This window comes from Salminus brasiliensis, chromosome 1 (assembly GCF_030463535.1).
Source record: "Salminus brasiliensis chromosome 1, fSalBra1.hap2, whole genome shotgun sequence".
In the NCBI taxonomy this organism is placed as follows: domain Eukaryota; kingdom Metazoa; phylum Chordata; class Actinopteri; order Characiformes; family Bryconidae; genus Salminus; species Salminus brasiliensis.
Genome location: NC_132878.1, coordinates 90,508,926 through 90,532,086, shown reverse-complemented (window position 1 = coordinate 90,532,086; position 23,161 = coordinate 90,508,926). Strand labels below are relative to the sequence as shown.

General features: G+C 40.9%; 2 protein-coding genes across 9 annotated transcripts in view; one reads left to right on the top strand and one right to left on the bottom strand.

Moving 5' to 3' along the window:
• syngap1b (synaptic Ras GTPase activating protein 1b) overlaps nucleotides 1-23,161 on the bottom strand; it is a 184,557-nt gene that overhangs the window by 154,293 nt on the left and 7,103 nt on the right. The gene's annotated exons all lie outside the window — the stretch shown is intronic.
• The window catches only part of LOC140557181 (testis-specific serine/threonine-protein kinase 2-like), a 35,981-nt gene continuing 18,402 nt past the window's right edge, over nucleotides 5,583-23,161 (top strand). The window contains exon 1 of the mRNA XM_072681431.1: nucleotides 5,583-5,630. The gene's annotated coding sequence lies outside the window, so the exon portion shown is untranslated. The remainder of the gene's footprint in view (nucleotides 5,631-23,161) is intronic.

Below are 23,161 nucleotides of genomic sequence, written 5' to 3'. Positions count from 1 at the left end.
GTCTAATGCGCTGCCACTATGGTCTGGGGGTCATGTGTTCGAATTCCGAGCCATGCCGCCATGCCGAGCTTTGCCATCAGAGGCCGGAGTCAGAGAGTGCACAATTAGCTGCACTCTCTCCTGTTAGCTGGTGCGATAATTCTTTACCCTCCCAATTTTGGGAGCATTGCTGGTGCTGAGGGATGCTAAAAACTGGCAGTACCAAATTGGGAGAAATGGGTTAGGCAAGACACAGAGGGATGAACACTCGCAGAGATGGGTTCAATGCAAGTAGTTTAATAACACAATTCAAGAAAATACACAGGGGCAAAATAAAGCAAAAAAGGCAGCAGCTACAGGGCATAAATGTGAACACAACGCAAACCTGGCAAATCAGAGGGCGAAAACAAAACACACCTGAGACTGGAGGTTTAGCTGAGGGACCAGCTACTAGGCAAGAACGGCTAGGCCGACCAAACCTGGAACTGCTGCGTGAGCATGGGTCACCTAGCTGGAACGAGAGTCGTGGGTATATCTTGCTAAATCCTTGAAGGGCCGGGTGGCCTGCTTGAGAATGAGGAAGTAGAGCCGAAGCTGGCCTAAACACACCGTGAGCAGTAGCGGGAACCTCTCAGGCTGCCTTAAGGTTCCAAACATGCAATTCTCGGCCTTGAACTAAGACTCGAGGCTCCTTAAGTTCCCCCAGATCCCAGGTGAAACACATTAACATGATCAACATGAAACGAGACAATGAATCGACACAATGAACCAAACATGAACACAAACGAGGAGGAAGTCCTTATTTGGGCCTGTGGGTGGCGGCTCGGAATTGCCCCGGGGAGGGCGTGATACTGAGGGGCTGACAAGAAATAGGAGAAATTATAAAAACAACAGGCACTGTGATGCATGGTGGAGCTATTTTGCAATCATGTCACTGTAATAAAAACTTGGCCAAACCCTTTTCGGGTGTTTGACCTTATTCCCCTCATTAATCAGAGTTTGTAATGCCAATTACATCCACTGGGTGTTATGAAAAAGACCCCCTACGTCTGCTAACAATTCCATTTTTTGTTAAATGGCAAAAATGTGCAATAAGCAAGATAGCAACATGCTACGCTCAGCTCAAGCTGATTGGTGTCTAAATTGTAAATGAAAAAAAGAAATAAAACCTAGTTCAGTCTCAGTGTTTACAGTTTTTTGTCAAACCCATACTGAACAACGAGAAAATGAACAGTTTACTGCTACTCTCAACTCAAGCTGGCAATTCATTGCCATTACTCGTACCTGCTCACTTCCACCTAGTTTTTATCTCTATTATGGAATAGACCTTGCGTGTGAGTCCTTCAGGCTGACAATTCTACACAAGGGGGCGCTGTTAGTGGTTGTACAGCTTCAATCATCAATAACATGTATGTAAAAAAGTATGTATTTTTACTGGCTCTAAAACTATCAAACTGTGAAACTTATCCATCCAGGAAATGCCTGTTTTATCAGGCTTATTATACTATGTTCTATTTTAGATGAGAACACTCATTCGGCAAATGTATGGATAAAAATATTGGATAGTGGCAACAGCCCACAATCTCCATATCAGTGCATCCCTGGATAACAGTATGTCGAACAAGATCAGAAACCACAGTAGCGGCTCCGCTTGTGATTACTTAGCATCTCAGAGCAGTCTGAGGCAAGTGTGTAATGATGTAGACATGCGGTTTCCACAGTGCTATTTGGTGTGGTATAAGCTTCCATTACAGGGTTAGTGACATTAGCCACATAGCTCCAGTGCAAAGCTAAAAATGTGCTACAGCAAAAACTCTCACTCTCACCCTCAAACACATGCAACAGGCAGGCAACTGAAGAACACATCACATTCAGTTTCCCCTTTCTCCATTTCTCTACACTCAAATTACACAGATGTGCAAATGCACACACACACACACAGCTTATCTAGTCCCTGTAGATAAGTACCGGTAATGGAATAGGAATCTCTAAAGCAGATAAACATGAACCTATTGGCACCATGCTGCCTAAAGTCAGGCGTGGGCTATAGAGGGGTATAAAGCCCTCGAGCATTGAGCTGTGGAGCAGTGGAAGAACTGTGTTCTCTGGAATGATGGATGGTGCTCCGTCTAATACTTTTGGGATGAGGTGGGGTGGTGACCATTCAACATCCTGACCTCACTGACGCTGTTGCCGCTGAAAGCAGTCAAATCCTCACAGTAATGCTCCTCTAAAATCTAGTAGAAAACCTTCTTCTCTGGACAGTAGAGACAATTACTCCAATGAAAGCAGGATAAACACTTTTTAATGAACTTTATTCTGTAAGAAACAATAACCAAGCAGGTGTCCCGATACTTTTGTCCATATAGTGTAAATGAGTCCATAAGTCTATAAAAATAGCAATATAGGAATGAAAGTTACATTAAATATAAAAAGAAATGTACAGTGCCGAGGTGAGTTGTTATGTGTAAAGTCCAACAAGTGCAAAACATAATGTTGTGCAACTGAGCAGGAGGCAGTAATTATTATAATAATAAGTGATTATGTTCAGTGAAAAATCCTGTGTGTGTGTGTGTGTGTGTGTGGGGGGGGGGGGGGGGGGGGGGGTAATCAACAGTCGTATTAGCCACAGTCCTGGTTAAGAGTCTGTATGGCTTGAGCGAAGAGCTTTTACCCTCTTAACTCTTAACTCTGGAGACACAAAAACACATATGAACCAAAACCCTGGCCTCATACTCGGCCCAATGCACAAAATGACAATCGTCAGTCGTCATGATCAAACCTATAAATATATTTTCCTGTTGTCCTCAAACACGTGCAGAGAATCAACTACAGAACAGATCTGAAAAAGAACTAAACAGAACACATGAAAGCTGTTCCTTATTCTACATTTTGCGGCCTGTTCATCACCGGCAAGAGTGAACAACCAGTGGTCACTTAATTATTCAAGATTCAAGAGTATACTGTCATGAAACAAGTAGTTACACTGTACAATGAAATTCTTACTTTGCACTTCCTCCATTTACCGAAATAATCTTATAAATATCAATATTAAAATATAGAAACTGAATAAGTGTAATAAAATATATACATATATACACTACGTACACTAAAGTAACGCTAAGTAAAAGAAAAACACTAAGTAAAGAAAGTTAAAGTGCAAAAACTGGCCATTATAGATGGCATACAATCTGACTGTAAGTGACTCTGCCTTGAGTATGTCAGAAGTAATAGAAGAAGGCATGTAAATATGCATAGACATCTATCAATGTCAAAGTTTATCTTTGTCTTTGTATTCTGTGAAATCGTCACATGCATGCATGAAGCAGTGAAAAATGTGGCAAGTTCCAAAGTTCTTTCAAAGTTCTTTCCGAAGGCTAACTGTTCAACAATTCTGTGAATTCGAACCCCGTTCAAAAGTCTCCTTTCGATGCGTCACATTCGTTTTAATTACCATTCATTTGTGCTCTACTGGCTCCATAATGATAATAATAATGAAGCATAGTGCTTGGACCCCGATGATTGCCATTTGCAACGCGAAATGAAGATGAACGCTCAACTCTCAAAGCCGTTATGATGATTCTACAACTACATATTGGCTAGTCGTCCACTAACAGTCATTTACACAAATGAACCTTTTCTGTCCAGCACAAGAAAGCTATTGAAGAAAGAAATCTGAACGTGGTATTGATTTGAAGCCAAATTCAATGATCATAAAATGAGGCTTTCTTTTCATGTTCTGGTTATACTAGTTCTGACTGGCCCATAGAAATGAAAAGAAATGAAGTGGACGAATATAATGAATAACATTAAATAACGAAATATTGTTAGATATAAGTAGGGCTGAGCGATTAATGGAAACCGATATTCAGAACCTCTAATACATAATATCGTTGGTTATTTTTTTATCTTTTTTTTATTCTGTTAGTACTGTCCCCACTGTTTGTGTTCATGTACTGTCCCTTTAAAAACACACTACTGTGTGTGTAATGTGTGTAGTCACATGACATGGAAGCATCAGGGAGGAGAACTCAAACACACAGTCAACCGAGCAACTCCAGCAGCTTACATAAACGTTCTTTAATCGAGGTAAACTGGTCAATTAATCCTCATGCTGATTTGAGGTCCCAGTACTAGACTGAAGGGACCTTCTGTGACTCTTAAACACTGTTGTCTCTTTATTGAACAGAAAATCTGGCAAACAATATAAACCAAAACATCTAACTCAACTCCAACATGACGTTAATAAGAAAAGGTTTTCTCGTCATATTTTCACCCTTAAAATTTACATACAATCGTCCCAACAGCTAAAACCTTTCCAAAAAGGCCCACCATCCATGAAAATCAGCATGTTTTATTCTGAGATAAAATAACAGGGTGGTAAACAGGCTTTTTAAAAACACATCTGAGCATTTTTCACCTTAACCAAAGTCACATGCTAAATAAAAAAGTCAACAATGTGTTCTACATCAAGTTTACACCGCAACTAAATATTAGCTAGTTGTCCACTAACAACATTTACACAAATGAACCTTTTCTGACCACCACAAGAAAGAATTCTGAACATGGTATTGATTAGAAGCCAAATTCAATGATCATAAAATGAGGCTTTCTTTTCATGTTCTGGTTTTACTTTTTGGTAGATGGAAGCAGGGCTTTTTTTGTGATTCTCCAGACACTGTCTGCTGTCTCTTCATTGAACAGAAAATCTGGCATAACAAAAACAATGTAAACCAAAACAACAACTCAACTCCAACACAACTTTTTTTCATTATATTTACACCCTTAAAATGTACATGCAATCTTCCCACTAGCTAAAACCTTTTGAAAAAGGCCCACCATCCAACAAAAATCAGAATGTTTTATTTAATCTGAGATAAAATAACAGGGTGGTAAACAGGCTTTTAAAACCACATCTGAGCATTTTTCAACTTAACCTAAGTCACTTCCTCAATAAAATAGTCAACAAATCAACAAAATACTCAATAAATGAATTTAAATACTTTAAACATGTATGGGTTGAGCGAATAATGAGTGTCTGGGCAGTGAGGGGAGGATTCTCCCTCAGAACAGCCTGTTGAACATCCTTCCTAAAACTTAAAAACCCAATAAGCCTACATGATTTACGTGAACATCGTAGTCATCACTTAAAACTGTGGATTTCGACTGGGTTTGCGACACGTTTGCACGTATGTTTTTTTTTTTTTTACCCGTACAGAAATAAAACTGTAATTTTTCCCTAATTGTGGTCAAATATGACACATGAATCATGCTGCACTGAATCACTTCTTAAAGAATTGGCAATGTGCCTGAATTGTTGAGGCATCAGAGCTCTACAGACCTAGAGAGAAGTGGTGAGAATTTGCATGAACAGACTCGAGAAAACCTGAACCTGAACAACTGGTTCAGGTTTGGGCTAAAAGACGAGAGCAAGACGTTTCATTCTGACCTCATTCACAAGAAATCACAATTACACTCGCTCCTAGCGCCTGCTGCAAATTCTCTGGGAAATCAGGTTGCGGAACACAGACTTCTTTATTACTGTGTAATGTCAGCCAGCCTACTTTATAAATCTACACCATTATCTGATTATAGTGGAGGAAAGAGTTGCAGCTTAAATGGAACGAATCCAGCGGCATCACAAAGACCAGGTAAGACAGGCAAAATGGCATGTGGTGGCCTGGTTTGTAAGGCAGCACTGTGTGTATGTGTGTGTGTACCTGTGTGATCTGTGTGTGTCAGCATGTGGGCTCGTCTCCTGGCTACCCCTCGAGTGTCAGTAAAAGAGGAGCAGGTGGCTTACAGCAGCGGCCAGGCCACTGTTTGGACATCACTCGCCGCTCTGTGGTGAGGACAACACACCAAGCGTATTCGTACTGTAAGGGTCACAGTGTGTGTGTGTGTGTGAAAGAGAGAGAAAGAGAGAGAGAGTGTGTGTGTGTGGGTAATCTAGTGCTGCATGAATATTCAGTGCTTTTTTAAAGCTACAGAATGATGAACAGTTCAGTACTCTAACTATAAAGAGCTGTAGATCATTATTTAAATATGCTAATGCTGTGTAGTATTCAGCCTTATCTCATTTACAGAATATAAAGACAAAAGTATTGGGACACCTGCTCTTTCTGCTCTTTCATTGTGTTATTTTAATAAATAATAAATAATAATAAATATTGTTGAGCTTTTGTTGGAGTAACTGATGATCACCACCCCACCTCATCCCCAAAGTCCTCAACTCATGCCAAAAGTATTGAATGGAGCACCATCCATCATTCCAGAGAACACAGTTTTCCACTGCTCCACAGCTTAACGCTGGGGGGCTTTATACCCCTCTAGCCCACATATGGCATTAGGCATGATGCCAATTTTTATCTGCTCCAGAAAGTCATGTTCCAGTGGCAGTTCTTCTCTACAGGGACTAGACAAGCTGTGTGAAAGAGTTTTTACATGACCCATATCCTACATTTTTATTGTATTACTGAGTCAACCATAAACGAACATATTTAAATTTGACATTTTACTGTTCTTCATACTTCATAATTAAACAGGCTGTTTAAAATGACTAGGCTTCGAGACTGATATTTGTAAACAACCTCTGTTCTGATTGCCTAATTAGTTGACACTGGATAAAGTCAGAATTAATGGGCGTTAGGGGTGTCACTGTACATGTGTTTGTGCTGAACCATAATGCTATGGGGGTCACAGCTCGGTGCTGCGAATACACAGTATGCACTATTGGGGTAAATATTAGGGTACTTTCACAAGCGCATGTGCAACTTGGAAACTTTAAGCTGTAAGCTGTTAAATTTGTATGGTACCGTGGGAACTGTAGTGGATTTGAGAGTATTGCTGTGGTAACTGTAGTCTTGTTTGCTCCCTCCATGCCTCTCTCACTCTGCTCCCTCTCTTTGCCAAGTGTAGAGTACGTCAGACACTTAGTCTTCACTATGTGGGTGTTGGGAATTGAAGAAAGGGTGAATGTTAGCTATGGAAGATTTGATTTGTTTAAGGAAGATGATCCTTAATGGTATAGTTTCTAGAAGTTACGGATTTGTTGAAGTATTCAACAACATTGGTTTATTAAAACACCATATTTGAACTGCCATAAGTTCCCAACAAAAAAGTTTACATGGCTCAACATGCTGTTCACCTACCATCATGAATAACAATGGATAAGTAAAGTCTCTAGCACCACTATTTCTGTGGTGGATGGGCCAATAGTACATACTGAAGGAGGAATACAAATGTGAATGAAAGACATGATGGCATGATGTAGGGTTTGATATAAATTTGGCAATTAGATTACTAAATATGACAAGACTGAGCTGCAGTAAAGTGATTGCGAGCTCAAGCAGCTACAGGACAAGAGAAAATTCAGAATGATGTAATGAGGAAGTTATTATTGTAGTCAAAATTCTTTAAAAAATAAACCAATATTAAATAGTTAACCAGTAAAGCAGCAGATGGATGTTTTCTTGGTCCTCTTTTCATAAGGACAACTCAGATTCATACTGGAAGTTTCCATTCCACCTTAAATGGAGCACAAATGCATTTCTAAAAATGCTGTGCGAGTGCTAGAATGCAATTGCTTTGTCTTTTAAGGTGGAACTGGAACTATAGTCGGGTGGCTAAAACTAGGATACAGATTTTAAATATCTAAACAGTAGGAGTTTAATTTTTCAGCAATCGCTGGCCTGCTGTAGGTGTGACACAAAGGTTGCTGATAATAGCCTCCAACAACACAGGTCTGGACCTATAAGGGTTTATTTTGTCACAAGATTTAGTGTGCCAGAACTAGCTGAAAGAAATCAGAAAACTACAGCTAAGCACTACACATAGGTGGAGACTAATGATTAATTGTTGGCTTCTCCATGAGATGTTTTCTCCTCAGTGAACAACATGCCAACAAATTAATATACTTCTATACTGACCCTTGATGATACTCATTTTGGGGGTGGTGGAAGTTACTTGATTTGAAATGACTCCTACAGAAGCGGCTTGCGTATCAACAGCTGGCCCTACTGAGAGCAGATTCAGCATACCGTATAAAAACTAAATTATGTATGGCAGAAGCATGTGACAGAAATCAGTAGCATTTGCATGATACACTGTGTGAAAAAATATTGGGAAACAGCTTTTAATCAACGAGCCCAGGTGTTTAATTCAGTCTCCTTGCCACAGGTGTATAAAATCAAGCACCTTATCATGCAGTCAGGCTTTACACACATTAGAGAAATAATGGGTGGTTCTAAAAAGCTCACTGAATTGCAATGATATTCCACCATTAGCTGTGTGTGTTATTACTGAATAGTGGAAGCATTAAAGCAATCATGTAAAGTTACGTGGGGACCAACTCCGTAATAATGCCTATGGCTTTAGAATGGGATGTCATAAAAGCTACTGTATGTATAATGTGTAGGTCTCCCACTACTTTTGTCCACATAGTGTATCATCACAAATCCACGTAACTGTTATGTTTAATAATACCAATCATCCTCCCAAAGCTAGTACAGTAAATACATTATTTTACATTCAATGTACTTCTTTAAAAAACTAAACTATAGCTTAAATGAATAAATTACGCTTCAATAATCATTTAATTACGCTGTAGCAGTTACATTTAAACTATGTGCCCCAGTATCAGTTTAGCACTGATTAGAATTGTGATACTACACTTGGTACCGTGCACAGTGTAAAAGTCTAGTGCCGTGACAAACCCAGAGTATTCATAAAACAAGCGATATGGGGAGAAGGGAAGGAACAGCAAGAATGGAGGAGAAAGGGGGCACTTGAGGGAAGAAATGTGAATGAGTGTGTGTGTGTGTGTGTGTGTGTGTGTGTGTGTGTGTGTGTGTGTGTGCATCTACAGAATGTTTCACTGCACCCAGCCAATGAGGCACATCTCTGCTCTCCAGCAAACCCCATGTCAGGCTGGAAGGGCATGAACCAATGCAACATCAACCTTGAGGCAGCCTGCAAACAGCAACACAGCAGCAAGACCCAGCAGTGAACACATACACTCGTATTCTCTCTATTACAAAAGTATCTTACATAATACTATCACTGACAAATCACATAATACATTACGTTTATATTTAATTTAGTCTGTACTGAGGGATTAAAGCCTGCACTTCTGATTTTAGTAAGACTATATGAATGTACACACAACAGAGTATCTTTCTATCAAATTTAAATGACATTAAAATAACACCTCTTCAACTTACAAACAGGAATGCATTAGCAATTAAAAGCTCATATTCTGCAATTTCAACAGAACTGCGCTTGATTCAATGACCTCTAATGAGTGGGAAGTCATTTAAATTAAATCAGATTAAATTAAAGTTTATTTGTCACGTACACAGCCCTCCACGGTCCAACCACAAAATGCTTTGATAACTGTCCAGTCACATGAAACAATAAATGCTGTACAAAGAATGTATACAATATAAAAAGAATATACATAAAATAAAAAATAAATATATAAAATAAAATAATGAAATACGAATACTTAAATTATAATAATTGAAATATAAATTAAAAAATTTAAATATGAATACTTATTTATACAATACTATTTATATAATTTATATTTATATATATTAGGCATCAGGAAAATTAGGCTAGAAAAGTTGCTTATCTGGGCAGTTAGTGTTTAATTACTCAGTAAAGCACTAATATTAGAATCAATACTAATAACATTCATACAGAAAGTGGGGGTGCTTCTTCATCACTGTGTTCATCATTAGAACATCTCCAAAGTTCTCCTCATGGAGTCTAGTATTATTTAGAGTTTTCCTCATATCAACACCTGGTTTGATGGTAAATCATGGCTTAATGATGGTAAATCAGGTGAGCTGCTGCTGCTGCTGCTGCTGCTGATGATGATGATGATGGAGTTAAACACATCCTCCACGCTGTGCTGGCTGGACTGGGGGGCGTCCAGGAGAAACCTGGAGGAACCGAGCTCTGTTCTTCAGACTAGCACCTAGCACAAGACCCCATACTTTATTCAGAATGAGAAATTCATGCTCCTTTTTACTGGATTGTTTATGTATTGTTTGCATCTGTTTTTTACATGGTTTAAAATGTGTCTGTGGCCTCTACACAGTGCTGCATATACACCGAATATATACGCAAATACAGAAAATAGATATTTTGAAAGAAGTGATCAGCTGCTGTGCAATGGTAGACATAGTAGGAGTGCAGCATAATGCTTTGCAGTTGAGCGGGAGACAAATCGAATAACTTTATAAGTGCTGAAAGTCCAGTAAACTGTCCTGTACATGAGGTGGACCTAATTCATATCAAATGACATCAAGCTTTCACCATGGCCGATAATGACTGCGGCTTCTAAAGGTTAAAATGTACAAAATGAACTCCTTAATTGCACTGACTGTTTATACGTTCCTTGAGAGCGTGCCTCCTCCTAGTGAGCTGGCATTGGTTCAGCATCTCAAGGGAGCAGTTTTTAAAGCCATTTTTGCGCAGTTCTCACAAATGATTTTCCTACAAAAGGCTCAGCCAGCACTGCAAAAGGACACACCAGCAACACTCTGAATGAGATCGTAAAGCTTCGAGAACCGGCCGCTCATCTCGCACGTCTGCTGTGTTTCTGTATGTGTGTGTGTGTGTGTGTGTTTATTAGGTGGTGTGTGCGTGTGCAGTTTCTGTGTGTAAATGTGTATTCAAGAGAAAGAATGACTGCTGAGTGTGTGTATGTGTGTGTGTGTGTGTGTGTGTGTGTGTGTTTGCCACTCTTACTACAGGGTAATCATGTGATCATGAAACAAGGCCGCATGAACGAGACCTCGAGCTTTCTTGATATGCTGGTCTGTGCTAACAGAACCGGACATGTGCCTCTGCTGTAGCTCACATCATGCTCGGGGTAGCCGATACGCTGATATGATAAAGATACCACGATAAATTGCACCTCGATACCCTTTTCACAGCATACCACGGGTATCAGCAGTGCTTTTAGAAACTTGAAGAAGATAGACTGACATACACTTGCGATTAGAAATATTCAACCCCCCAAAGAACGCAGGGGTCTTCCTTCAATTGAAATCTTTATCAGTTAAAAATTAACTATGAAAACAGATGTTTGGTTAATAAGTCACACTTATTCTTCAATCCCCATATAATCTGACTGATTTTAAAACCTTCTGCTCATGTGTCTGACCTGAGGGTGGGTTAAACCTTGACTGACCCATTAGGAACTCAATAATGACCCCCTCAATAATGACCCTTCTTCAGCTGTTGTGTGTTTATATAAGCACCACCCAGGAAAGTGTTCAAGGTGTGTTGCAACCAAGGAGAAGACTAAGGCTAGAGATACAGCTGTTTTGCATACCCTGTGCCTGTTTGGTGCGTCGGTTGTGTACGTCCTCAGAAATTAACCCTACGCATGCGCAGCGGTAGGGGCAGCGCAAGCACTCAGAGGCATCTAAATAGCAGAACATTTTGAAGAAAGGCTGCATAACCAACCCTGGGCTGCGTCGGTTTTGTGTACGTTAATTCTTACGTTGGGTGGTAGTCTTTACTAAGTCCTTGGTTACACTGTTAGTTTGAAAATATCCTGCTAATAAATCTGGCTTTACTACAAACCCATATGTTGTGTATTTACTAGTAACAACTAGCTAATGCACACTCTACACCCGAGGTAAACATAACTACGCTTTTTTTATAACCTGTTAACCAACACGCTGTAAACACTTCCGTTACGACTAGCATACGTTTAGCCCAAGTCCGCAGTTACCGGCATCTGGTTACTCGGTCATGCAGATTTAAACATCCGGAGAATTCGACCCTTCCTCTTTAGAAAGTCGCCCAGGTGCTTGTTCAGTCTCATCACTTCCAGACTTGACTACTGGAACTCTCTTCTGGCTGGTCTTCCTCTGCGCACCATCAGGCCCCTGCAACTCATCCAGAATGCAGCGGCACAGGTCGTCTTCAATGTTCCTAAATTCAGCCATGTCACTCCACTGCTGCGTTCTCTCTTCACTGGCTTCCTGTAGCTGCTGCCCGCATCAGATTCAAAACCCTGACGCTGGACTACAAAGCCAAAAACGGACCAGCCCCTCCATACTTGATGGCAATGGTCAAAAGCCGGTCTGCACCAAGAGCCCTTCGAGCTTCAAGTACGGCTCGGCTCGACCTGCAATCCCTCAAAATCCACGGAAGACAAGCGGCCAGGCTTTTTTCTGTCCTGCACCGAAGTGGTGGAACAAGCTTCCCCTGGGTGTCCGAACGACAGAGTTGCTCGCTGTCTTTAAACCCAGACTGAAGACCCTTCTCTTCCGAGAGTACTTGGACGAATAGCAGAGTACTATGGTCACCTTATTGTCTTGTGTTTAGTAGTGTCTAAGCTTAGAGGTATCTTTATTATTAGTCTATTTAAACTAGCTGAGGTTTTTCTTGAGTAAATAGCAAAGCACTTTTGTTAATCGCTCTGGATACGAGCGTCTGCTAAATGCCTTAAATGTAAATGTAAATCTGTGTGATGTGTCTTTACCGCTGCACAGTGGCAAATATGTTTGTCTGAACAGCTGACCTGGAAACCTTCAAAAATAAAAGGCAACCGAGACTGTACGTCAATGCATGGTGGAAGATGCTGGACAAACTAAGTGGTCTGCACTCTAGTGAATGCCTCCAGTAACAAGCGTAGCACACAGGCAAGTATGTGAACAGTTATAGGCAAGTATATCTGTAGCCTAAGCTGTCATTAAGCTGTCACATAGGCTGAAAGAGGAGATAATGCCATTACACCAAAAGGGTAGTGGATATAAGACTATTATAATTCATAGAGCCACCACTGGGAGCACTGTACGAAAGTCCAAACCTTCAGAAACGTGTGTAACTGCACAAGGCTTACAGGCTGGCCTGATTAAGGCTGGGACAAATGTGTCAATGTCAACCATAAGAAGATCACTTAACAACCAAGGATTGCATGGCTGAACTACATGATGCACAGCACTCTTGACCAAGAAGCACAAAAATGGTCGAGTTGAATAAGCCAGAAGGAGTTTGGCTAGGCCTGCAGAGCTCTGGCACACAGTTCTATGAGTAACAAAACCGGAACTGCTTGGTCACATGGATCAGTGGTTTGTCTGGCACAAGAAAGGTGAGGCTTATCACCAGAACAATATGGCCGAGCACAGACGAGCACAGAGGTGGCTCGGTGATGATGTGGGGATGTTTTTGGATGTTTTTGTGCAGCTGGAATTGGCAGTCTTGACTGTGTGAGTGGCATCATGGATGTCCAGAAATACCAAGCCATTTTCCTGAAGAATGCTTTTGTGGTTAACATTGGTGCTCATTAGACTTTCCAACAAGACAATGACCCAATCTCCAAGGACCAAAGCTTGGTTAATGAATCCTATTTAAATCCCATTTAAATTTTTTGGTGGGATTTAAAGAGAGCGGTTGCAGCACAGAAGCCAGAGGGTTAAATATTTCTGATTGCTGCTGCAGTGTACATGGCTTTATAAGTTTTCCCCTGTTGCTGAGACATGGAATATTCCCACCTTGGCAATGCAGTAAGTTCAAGAGAGCGCAATTCTTCCTTTTTAATTGGATGTAATAAAATGTTTTGTTTATATCGACCCTTCCACCGCTACCAGATTGCTTTACTACAGTACTAATAAATGAAAATAAAATAAAACATAGCTATGAGCCCCCCCAAAAACAGGAATCTGGTCACCAAGAGACTGGGGGAGGGAATTCCACAGTTCTGAGACTACGGCACTAAAAGATTTGCCATCTTTCACACTGCTTCCAGTGACCTGAGGGTACGAGGGGGCTGTAAGGTTGAAGAAGCTCCCCAAGATACGCTAGGGCCAGACCATCAGGGGCTTTGAAAGTAGTGAGTAGCATTTTATGTTTAATACGTGAGGCTACTGGCAACCGCTGGAGCCAGAGAGGATGTGGGTGATGTAGGCAGATTTTTTACAGTAAGTAAACATTCTAATATGAAATTCGATCACGTGTATAGCTGGGAGACCAGTAAACAGAGAAATACAGTGATGAGTATAAGGAAATGTGAAAGCATGGACCAATGTTTTGGGGTCCCTTTGGTGAGCAGTGGCCCACCGTGTAACATTACTGCTAAAAATAAAAGGCAGCAGTTTGTGTGAATGTGCTGAATGTGAGCGAGGAAGGTCATAAGAGGACATGAGAATTTGGGTTTGGATTTGGGACCTACCTACAGAACCTCAGTTTTTTTCTGGGTCTATATTAAAACAACTGTCATTCATCCAGAGTTTTCATTCATGGTTGCATGTTGCCAGAGCCTGGGGTGGAAAGGGAGAGGTGCTGCTTGTGCTGTCACATACCTGGGATATTGTCAGCATACCAGTGGAAATTTTCGGAAGGAAAACAGATTGTGACTGTGAATAATTTGGCCGAGGGGCAACATAACATGTAGTCTTTCTAAGTTAGTGAAATACTGAATAACTACTTCACGGCAACAAAATATATTTATGTGTTCACTGATCAACCCTTGGATCAAAAGCACCTGTCTGATACTGGGCCTCCAAAACAGCTCTGACACGTTGAAGCATGGACCCCACTTTTCATTTTTATTCAATTCCTGCTACAGTAGCTCTTCTGTGGGATCAGACAAGACGGGCTAGTCTTTGCTCCTCATATCAATGAGCCTTGGGTATCCGTAACCCTGTCACTGGTTCACTGGTTCTCCTTGCTTGCACCCCTTTTGGTAGGTACTGAACACTGCATTCCAGCAACACCTCACTTATCTGGCTCACTATAGCTAGGTCTGGTAATAGCCTATGTTCTGAACTAGCATAGCTCTGTTAAGTTCCCACAGTCGGTTCTAGTAACGGTTCTAGGTAGCTTTGCAAACACTATGCGAACAACTCTGTGTAAACACTGCCATAGCGGCAGCTGCCGTCCAAATTATTGACTGCAAAAGGCAAGATCACTTTTATTTGATTAGGGTGAAAATAAACGTGTCAGGATGCAAGAAGCTGACATCTTACTAAAACAAATGGCTATAGAATACAGCTACACTATATGGACAAAAGTATTAGGACACCTGCTCATTCATTATTTCTTCTGAAAATGCTTTTGTTGGCGTAACTGTCTCTACTGTCCAGGGAAGGCTTTCTACAAGATTTTGGAGCATTGCTGTGAGGATTTGATTGCAAGAGTATTAGTGAGGACAGGATGCTGAATGATCATGATGCCAAGACTATGTGATAGTGCACATATCTGGGATATTGTCAGCATAGCAGTGGAAATTTTCGGAAGGAAAACAGATTGTGACTGTGAATAATTTGGCTGAGGGGCAACATAACATGTAGTCTTTCTAAGTTTGTGAAATACAGAATAAAATAGCATTTTTGTAAATTTGGCAAAACTAGTGCGCTTTATGTGTCTCATCAAACGCATTTATGCCAACTCATCAAACCTCAGAAATGAGATATTTTAATACGGTATGAAAATAGTTCAGAGTATTTATAAATTCACTAACGTAGCTGTAGTTGCCTCCATCCTTGGACCCAAAACAGACAGGCTTCAGTCAAACCAAGTGTGAGAGCAAGCAAATAATATGCTGCCAGATGCTCTTGCCTCATGTCATTACCTTAAATGGACTTCCCCAGGAGTCCCAGAGAGCACAACTGGCCTCACTCTTTTTGGGTGGATAGGATGCCCCCCCCCGCACACACACATCACTCAGTGCAAAGCTAGTGGTAGTTAGTGCTCTCCATAAAGCGTGTTCGGCTGTCCAATGAAGTTGTGGTAACAGCAGTGACTTGGAGGAAGCACATGCTTGCCTTCACCCTCACCATGTGAAAGACCTAGCCAGCGGGTAGGAATTGGATATGACTACATTGAGGAGCTGCTGCATTTAAGCCATTCTCAATCCCAACATGTTTCTTTGCTCCAGTAATTGGTTAACAATAACATCATGTGATGTGACATGCTCACTGGCTTCAGCATGCTCTTTATAACTGTATTAGGCATATTACGCTTTCGGGTTAGTTGAGCTGAGCTAAGTAAATCCTGTTGCATTTACTCAACTGTTCCATCATTCCTACCACAGCTTACTATACATACCAGGCTGCAGAGCTCGTTTATTATCAACACAGTAATCAGACAATGCGAATTTTCCCATCTGAAAGGGTTCTTTTAACATATAAAGCGTCAATCAGCAAGTTGAGGATGATTCTCATGCAGCAATACACAAGCAATGACACAAACTACATAGTTATACCTTCACTGTAGGGCTGGGTAACATGACGATATTTTATCGTATCGTGATACATTTTGTTATTGTGATAACAATATACTTTTCTAAGCTAATCGAGGAGACAAATAGTGTAATTAGACAGGTTTAATTTGATGAAGTGCAGCAGATGTTGAGTATGTATTCAGTACGGGAGAGTCTCTGAATAGTAGTTTTTAAGAATCTGCAGCTACTGATGTATTTAGTTTGTGATCACATGTATCATGTTAAATATTATATATCGTGAAATTAAATGGGGCAAAGAATAGAAAATTACATATTAGGGCAGGGGTGGCTCAGCAGTTAGAGCTCCGGGCTATTAATGACAGGGTTGTGGGTTCGATACCTTGGCTCAGCAAGGTGCCACTGTTGGGCCCTTGAGCAAGGCCCTTCCCCCTCTCTGCTCCCCGGGAGTTGGCTGCCCACCACTCTGGGTGTGTGTGCTCACTGCCCCTAGTTTACGTGTGTGTGTTTACTACCACAGATGGGTCAAATGCGGAGGACACATAGTACAATGACAAATACGTGCACTTTTACCATTTTAAATTTCAGAATGTAGTATTTTAACCATATGGCCCAGCCCTACTTCACGGCAACAATATATATTTATGTGTTCACTGATCAACCCTTGGATTAAAAGCACCTGTCTGATACTGGGCCGCCAAAACAGCTCTGACACGTTGAAGCATGGACCCCACTTTTCATTTTTATTCAATTCCTGCTACAGTAGCTCTTCTGTGGGATCAGACAAGACGGGCTAGTCTTTGCTCCTCATATCAATGAGCCTTGGGTATCCGTAACCCTGTCACTGGTTCACTGGTTCTCCTTGCTTGCACCCCTTTTGGTAGGTACTGAACACTGCATTCCAGCAACACCTCACTTATCTGGCTCACTATAGCTAGGTCAGGTAATAGCCTATTTTCTGAACTAGCATAGCTCTGTTAAGTTCCCACAGTCGGTTCTAGTAACGGTTCTAGGTAGCTTTGCAAACACTATGCGAACAACTCTGTGTAAACACTGCCATAGCGGCAGCTGCCGTCCAAATTATTGACTGCAAAAGGCAAGATCACTTTTATTTGATTAGGGTGAAAATAAACGTGTGAGGATGCAAGAAGCTGACAGCTGACATCTTACTATAACAAATGGCTATAGATCACAGCTACACTATATGGACAAAAGTATTAGGACACCTGTTCATTCATTATTTCTTCTGAAAAGGCTTTTGTTGGCCCAGCATTGCTGTGAGGGTTTGATTGCAAGAGTATTAGTGAGGACAGGATGCTGAATGATCATCATGCCAAAAGTATGTGATGGTGCACCATTATTCCAAAGAACACAGTTCCACTGCTCAACAGCTCAATGGAGGATACTGCTGTATACCCTTCTAGTCCATGCCTGGCATTAGTCATGGATAGATTAATGTAAATGTATGTTCATCTGCTCCAGAGAGTATTATTCTATTGGCAATACTACTAGACACGTGTGTTTATATGTGTGTGCGCATTTGCATTTCTATTTCAGCAATGGCTGCAGCCTACAGTAGCTGAATGCATTTATTAAAACGGGTGTCCACAAACATCTGGACAAATAGTGCATGACAGGCATTTAGTTTACAATCTAATTACAGAGATCTGTTCTTTCTGAGTATTTCTTAGTCTGGCCTTCACACACACTTCAAACATGCGCCTTCAAATCTACTCAAGGACACTATTGCTGATAGCATCCAGAAATGACGTAGTACAGAAATGCAATGGCAGCTGGAGTGCCTTTCAGTGATACTGCTAATAAGCTAATAGTCACTCGTGCTCTGATGTCCAGAGCTTTTTACTTCACAAAGCATTTTTACAGCTTTGAGGACCAAAGTAACATCTGGACTTATGTACGCAGAAATACACGAAGCGTTCAATTAGTGCAAACCTTCGCACAAAGATGCTGCGTTAAAATAGGGGCCTTTTGGGCAAAGTGGGGACAAATGGTCCTGGTGTATGAGAAATGTAAATAAGATGCACAGTGGCTGATTAAATGACTACAGGAGAAGGTGAGCTAGAGCCATGGGAGTCTTAAGCACCGACTCTGGAGCAAGCACTATTTCTGTCAGTCAGCGGTTGGGTATCCAAGTCACAAGCGGTTACCCCGCTTCGGGCTGTGCTGGAGTGATTTAATAATATTTTATTTTAATTTCTAAGCAATTATATCATGAGCCGCGGTATCAGCATCTAATTTGACACGCCAAAGAATTTCAAATCCTCCCGCAAGCCAGCTAATGAAAAGTGTTCAAGGTATTTTAGCGAGGTTTGAATCACAATTCAGACCTAATGTGACAAGTGGCCGGCATGCCCGCTTTGCATGACTGCCAGAGATAAGCGTACAGGTCAGATAACCTTAACACAGGCAATATAAATTAAAGATGGGAATTAGCTATTCGATACGAGTCCTGACATGCTTAACAAAGGTAATAAAGCAATTATAGAAATGATGCTCTAAGCTAACTACTGTACTCCACCTGCGACAAATGGATAGTTTTGTGTTGAACCAATGCTATATTTAACCCAACTGATCTATTAAACCTTAAAAAAAACACAATATGGGCGAAAGTATTTGGACACCTGCTAATTTGTTATTAGTAGAAAATCAAAGACAATCAAAAGGGAGTAACTGTCTCTACTGTCCAGGGAACAGTACTAGTATTGAAAAGTATTGGATGGAGCACCATCCATCATTCCAGAGAACACAGTTTCACTGCTCCACAGCTTAAAGCTGGAGGACTTTATACCCCTCTAGCCCAGGCCTGAAATTAGCCATGGTGCCAATAAGTTCAGGTTTATCTGCTCCAGAGAGTCCTATTCTATTGGCCATACCTCTCTACAGGGTCTAGACACATCTGTGTGAGCAATGGGTAAAATTTAGGTAAGTCGCTAAATGCCTTTAGTGGATGGGGTGTCCACAAACATTTGGACGTACAGTGCACATAAAACAAAGGGGCTACATCATCAGAATAGTCCGTTATTCCACATGATAATGGTCGGGTGATGGTCAAACACTTGAATCTTAACAATCACAAGCAGTCAGAGCCTTTCAAGCCAAATCCGTGGTGCGATTTCCTTCTGCTCCTTTACATTTCTATGCACTGCTCTTTTCCATACACTAAAGAGATTCCAGTCTCAGGTGCCGAGCACTTGTGGTATCATTATCTGTGAAGGGTAAGTCTCATCATATTTTGAGCTCTGAATGACCTTTTGGCAGAAAGGAACCGCAAACTTAAGTCAGACGGCTGAGTCAATTCTTTCTGCCAAGGAGCATTAAGTTATGCTGTGGGCTAAACGCTCTTATGTGCAAATTCGAATTAGGCCTAGAACATGGTCTGTTTCTCACCACGACACCTCTTCTTCTCTCCACTTGGTTTTAGTGGTCTTCTTATTATGTCACGCTCCTGATATCAGCGTTTAAGCTCTCAGAAGGGTAATTCTGCTCCTTTGGGGGAGAGGGCTTGGACTTATTTAGGCAGGAGTCCTCACACTGCTCTCATTTCCCTACACACACAATAATAAAAATCACAACCGAACTTAGGGCTGGTCTTCTGGCTCCTCCTACACAGCAAGAATGATTATAGATATTTATTAGATAAACCTATTCTACACTTTCTAGGGAGTACAGTGTTCCCCAATAAGCCTGTGCAGGTTGTGGACTACACTGGGGTATGTTATCCATAGGAACACTGCAGGGGTAGATGTGACAGGGTGGCGCTATTACAGGTCAGAGGCTAAGAAACGAAGTGAAGAAAATGGGCTGACAGTGAGACCAGACAATCCAATACATGCAGCTAGCAGTTATATCACTCATATAAGTCATCATTGTTGGCTCTGACCTGTCACTCGCACACGGGACTGTGCTGGGTAATGTTAATCTGGGGCCGGAAATTATTATTACCACCATTAACCATCATTACTCTCATTACATTCTCTACTATGATTATATGAGTTACATTATATTATGATAAGATCAGCACACCTGAGCAGAAGAGCAGTCTTGGAGGTACGGTCACTTTTATCAATAATTTATAAATAGCTCTGACCAGAGGAGGATGGGTCGGGTCCCCCTTGGTTCCTTAGTCTTGGTTGCTCCCAAGGTTTCTTCCTCCAGCTCTGAGAGAGTTTATCCGTGCCACTGCCGCCTTTGGTTTGCTCACAGGGGGTCTGAGGTTTTTATGTCTGGTTCATCTCTTGTGCTCTTACTAATTAGTGATTCTGTAAAGCTGCTTTGTGACAATGGCAGTTGTAAAAAAGCGCTTCACAAATAAATGTAATTTTATTGGATTTGCTTCTTTTTTTTAATTTTATGCTTTGAAATAAACAGGTATTCTTCAAAAAATCCGTCTGGACTCTGACATGCCCCTATTAATAGTTCAATATATGTAGTCCACTACATATATTGTTGCTTGTACCAATACTGTTTACTTTTGAACTTGCACAATGCACGTCACACATGCACATGCAACTGTACCTTCTTTACTTAGTGTTGTTCCTTTACTTAGCGTTACTTTAGTGTACTTGAGTTTATATACATATATATATATATATATACAGTCATGCCCGAAAGTATTCATACCCCTGTCAAAGTTTGACTTAAATTTACTTTTATTTAACCAGAAATTATATTTTTGCCTGGAAACGACACAGGCATCTCCCAGGAGATAACACGATGATGTACAAGAGGCATCATTGTGGGAAAAAATATTTCTCAGCTTTTATACACATTTGAACAAAAAGTGGCATGTCCAAAATTATTGGTCTCCTTGCCATCACCCTGATCTTTAGCTCCCTCCACAGATTCTCAATTGGATTCAAGTCAGGACTCTGGCTGGGCCACTGCAAAACATTATTGTTTTTGTCTGCTAACCATTTCTTCACCACTTTGGCTGTGTGTTTTGGGTCGTTGTCGTGCTGAAATGTCCACCGGTTCCCAAGGCCAAGTTTCTCTGCAGACTGCCTGATGTTGTTGTTGAGAATCTTGATGTATTGCTCTTTTTTCATGGTGCCATTTACTGCGATCAAGTTCCCTGGTCCATTGGCTGAAAAACACCCCCAAAACATTAGGTTCCCACCACCATGTTTGACAGTGGGGATGGTGTTCTTAGGGTTGAAGGCTTCTCCTTTTTCACGCCAAATGGTGCACACATCATTGTGGCCAAACAATTACATTTTTGTTTCATCTGACCATAAAACAGAACACCAGAAGTCTTCTTCTTTGTCCAGATGAGCATTTGCAAAGGTCAAGCGGGCTTTTGTGTGCCTTTTCTGGAGAAGTGGTGTCCTCCTTGGCCTGCGTCCGTGGAACCCAGCAGTGTGCAGTGTCCGTTGAACTGTCTGCCTTGAGATGTCGCCACCAGCAGAGTCCAGATTCACCAGGATGGCCTTGGTGGTGATCCTTGGATTTTTCTTCACCTCTCTCACTATTCTCCTGGCCAGCACAGGTGTCACTTTTGGCTTCCGACCACATCTTCTGAGATTTTCCACAGTGCGGAACTTCTTGTATTTTTTAATAATACTTTGCACTGTAGCCACTGGAACTTGAAAACATTTTGATATGGCTTTATAGCCCTTTCCTGACTTGTGAGCGGCCACAATGCACAGCCGCAGGTCCTTAGTGAGCTCCTTTGTCTTAGCCATGACTGTCCACAAACCAACTGCAGAGAGCTGCTGTTTTTCTCCTGTTGAGTTGATTAAAACAGCTGTCCCCAATGAATCAGGGTAATTAGGATGCTTTAAAACAGCTTGGACTATTTGGAATGGTATAGAACTTTGGATTTTCCCATATACTGTGACAGTTTTCAAAGGGTATGAATAATTTTGGACATGCCACTTTTTGTTCAAATGTGTATAAAAGCTGAGAAATACTTTTTCCCACAATGATGCCTCTTGTACATCATCGTGTTATCTCCTGGGAGATGCCTGTGTCGTTTCAAGGCAAAAATATAACTTCTGGTTAAATAAAAGTAAATTTAAGTCAAACTTTGACAGGGGTATGAATACTTTCGGGCATGACTGTATATATATATATATATATATATATATATATATGCATTATATATGTATTTAGATTTTTTATTATACTTATTCTGTTTCTCTCTTTTTATATTGATATTCATAAGATTACGACAGTAAATGGAGGAACTGCACAGTAAGAAGTCCACTGTTCAGTGTAACTACTGGTTTCTGCTGTGCACATGACAATAAACTCTTGAATATCTTGAATATCTTGAATATTTTAACTTCCCACTTCAGAAAGACTGTAAGAACAACTGGTATTCTCCAAATAAAATCTGTTCTTAAATATTTTCTTAACCTCACGACAGCCTCACACCTGTCTCAGAGTCTAGTTCAGAAGGTCACTTTAACCCCTTAACACTTATAACACAGGCTTATTACACACTAAGGTGTATTACTCAGTAACTACAGGGACTTCTGTACAAACGCCAGCGAGCTACATGCTTTTTCTAAATGGGGTAAATAGTTAAATTACAATGATAAGCTGTGAAATACAGCGTAAAAGGCTATGTTACAACTGGCCTAAACAAGAAAACAATGACGAGTGTCTTAGGAAGATCTTTAAACCCATAATTAAGACTTTCTTGAGAGAACATTTGAGAGAAGATTTGTTGAAGAATATTTGAAGAACATTCTTATGAACGTCTTAGTGTTTTTCCTAGGATCCTTCTGGAGTTTTTTCTTAGAAAAGCTTTAGTGAATCTGGCCCCTGAACTCCATATTCCCCCTTCTGTAAAAAAAAAAAGTGGTTTGTCCTTTCGACCTAAAAAAAACCCCCACTATATGTCCGAATGTTTGTGGACACCCCTTCTAAGGAATGCATGCAGCTACTGTAGGCTGCACTCGTTGCTGACACTGATGTGCAAATGATGTGCATACACACATACACACACTA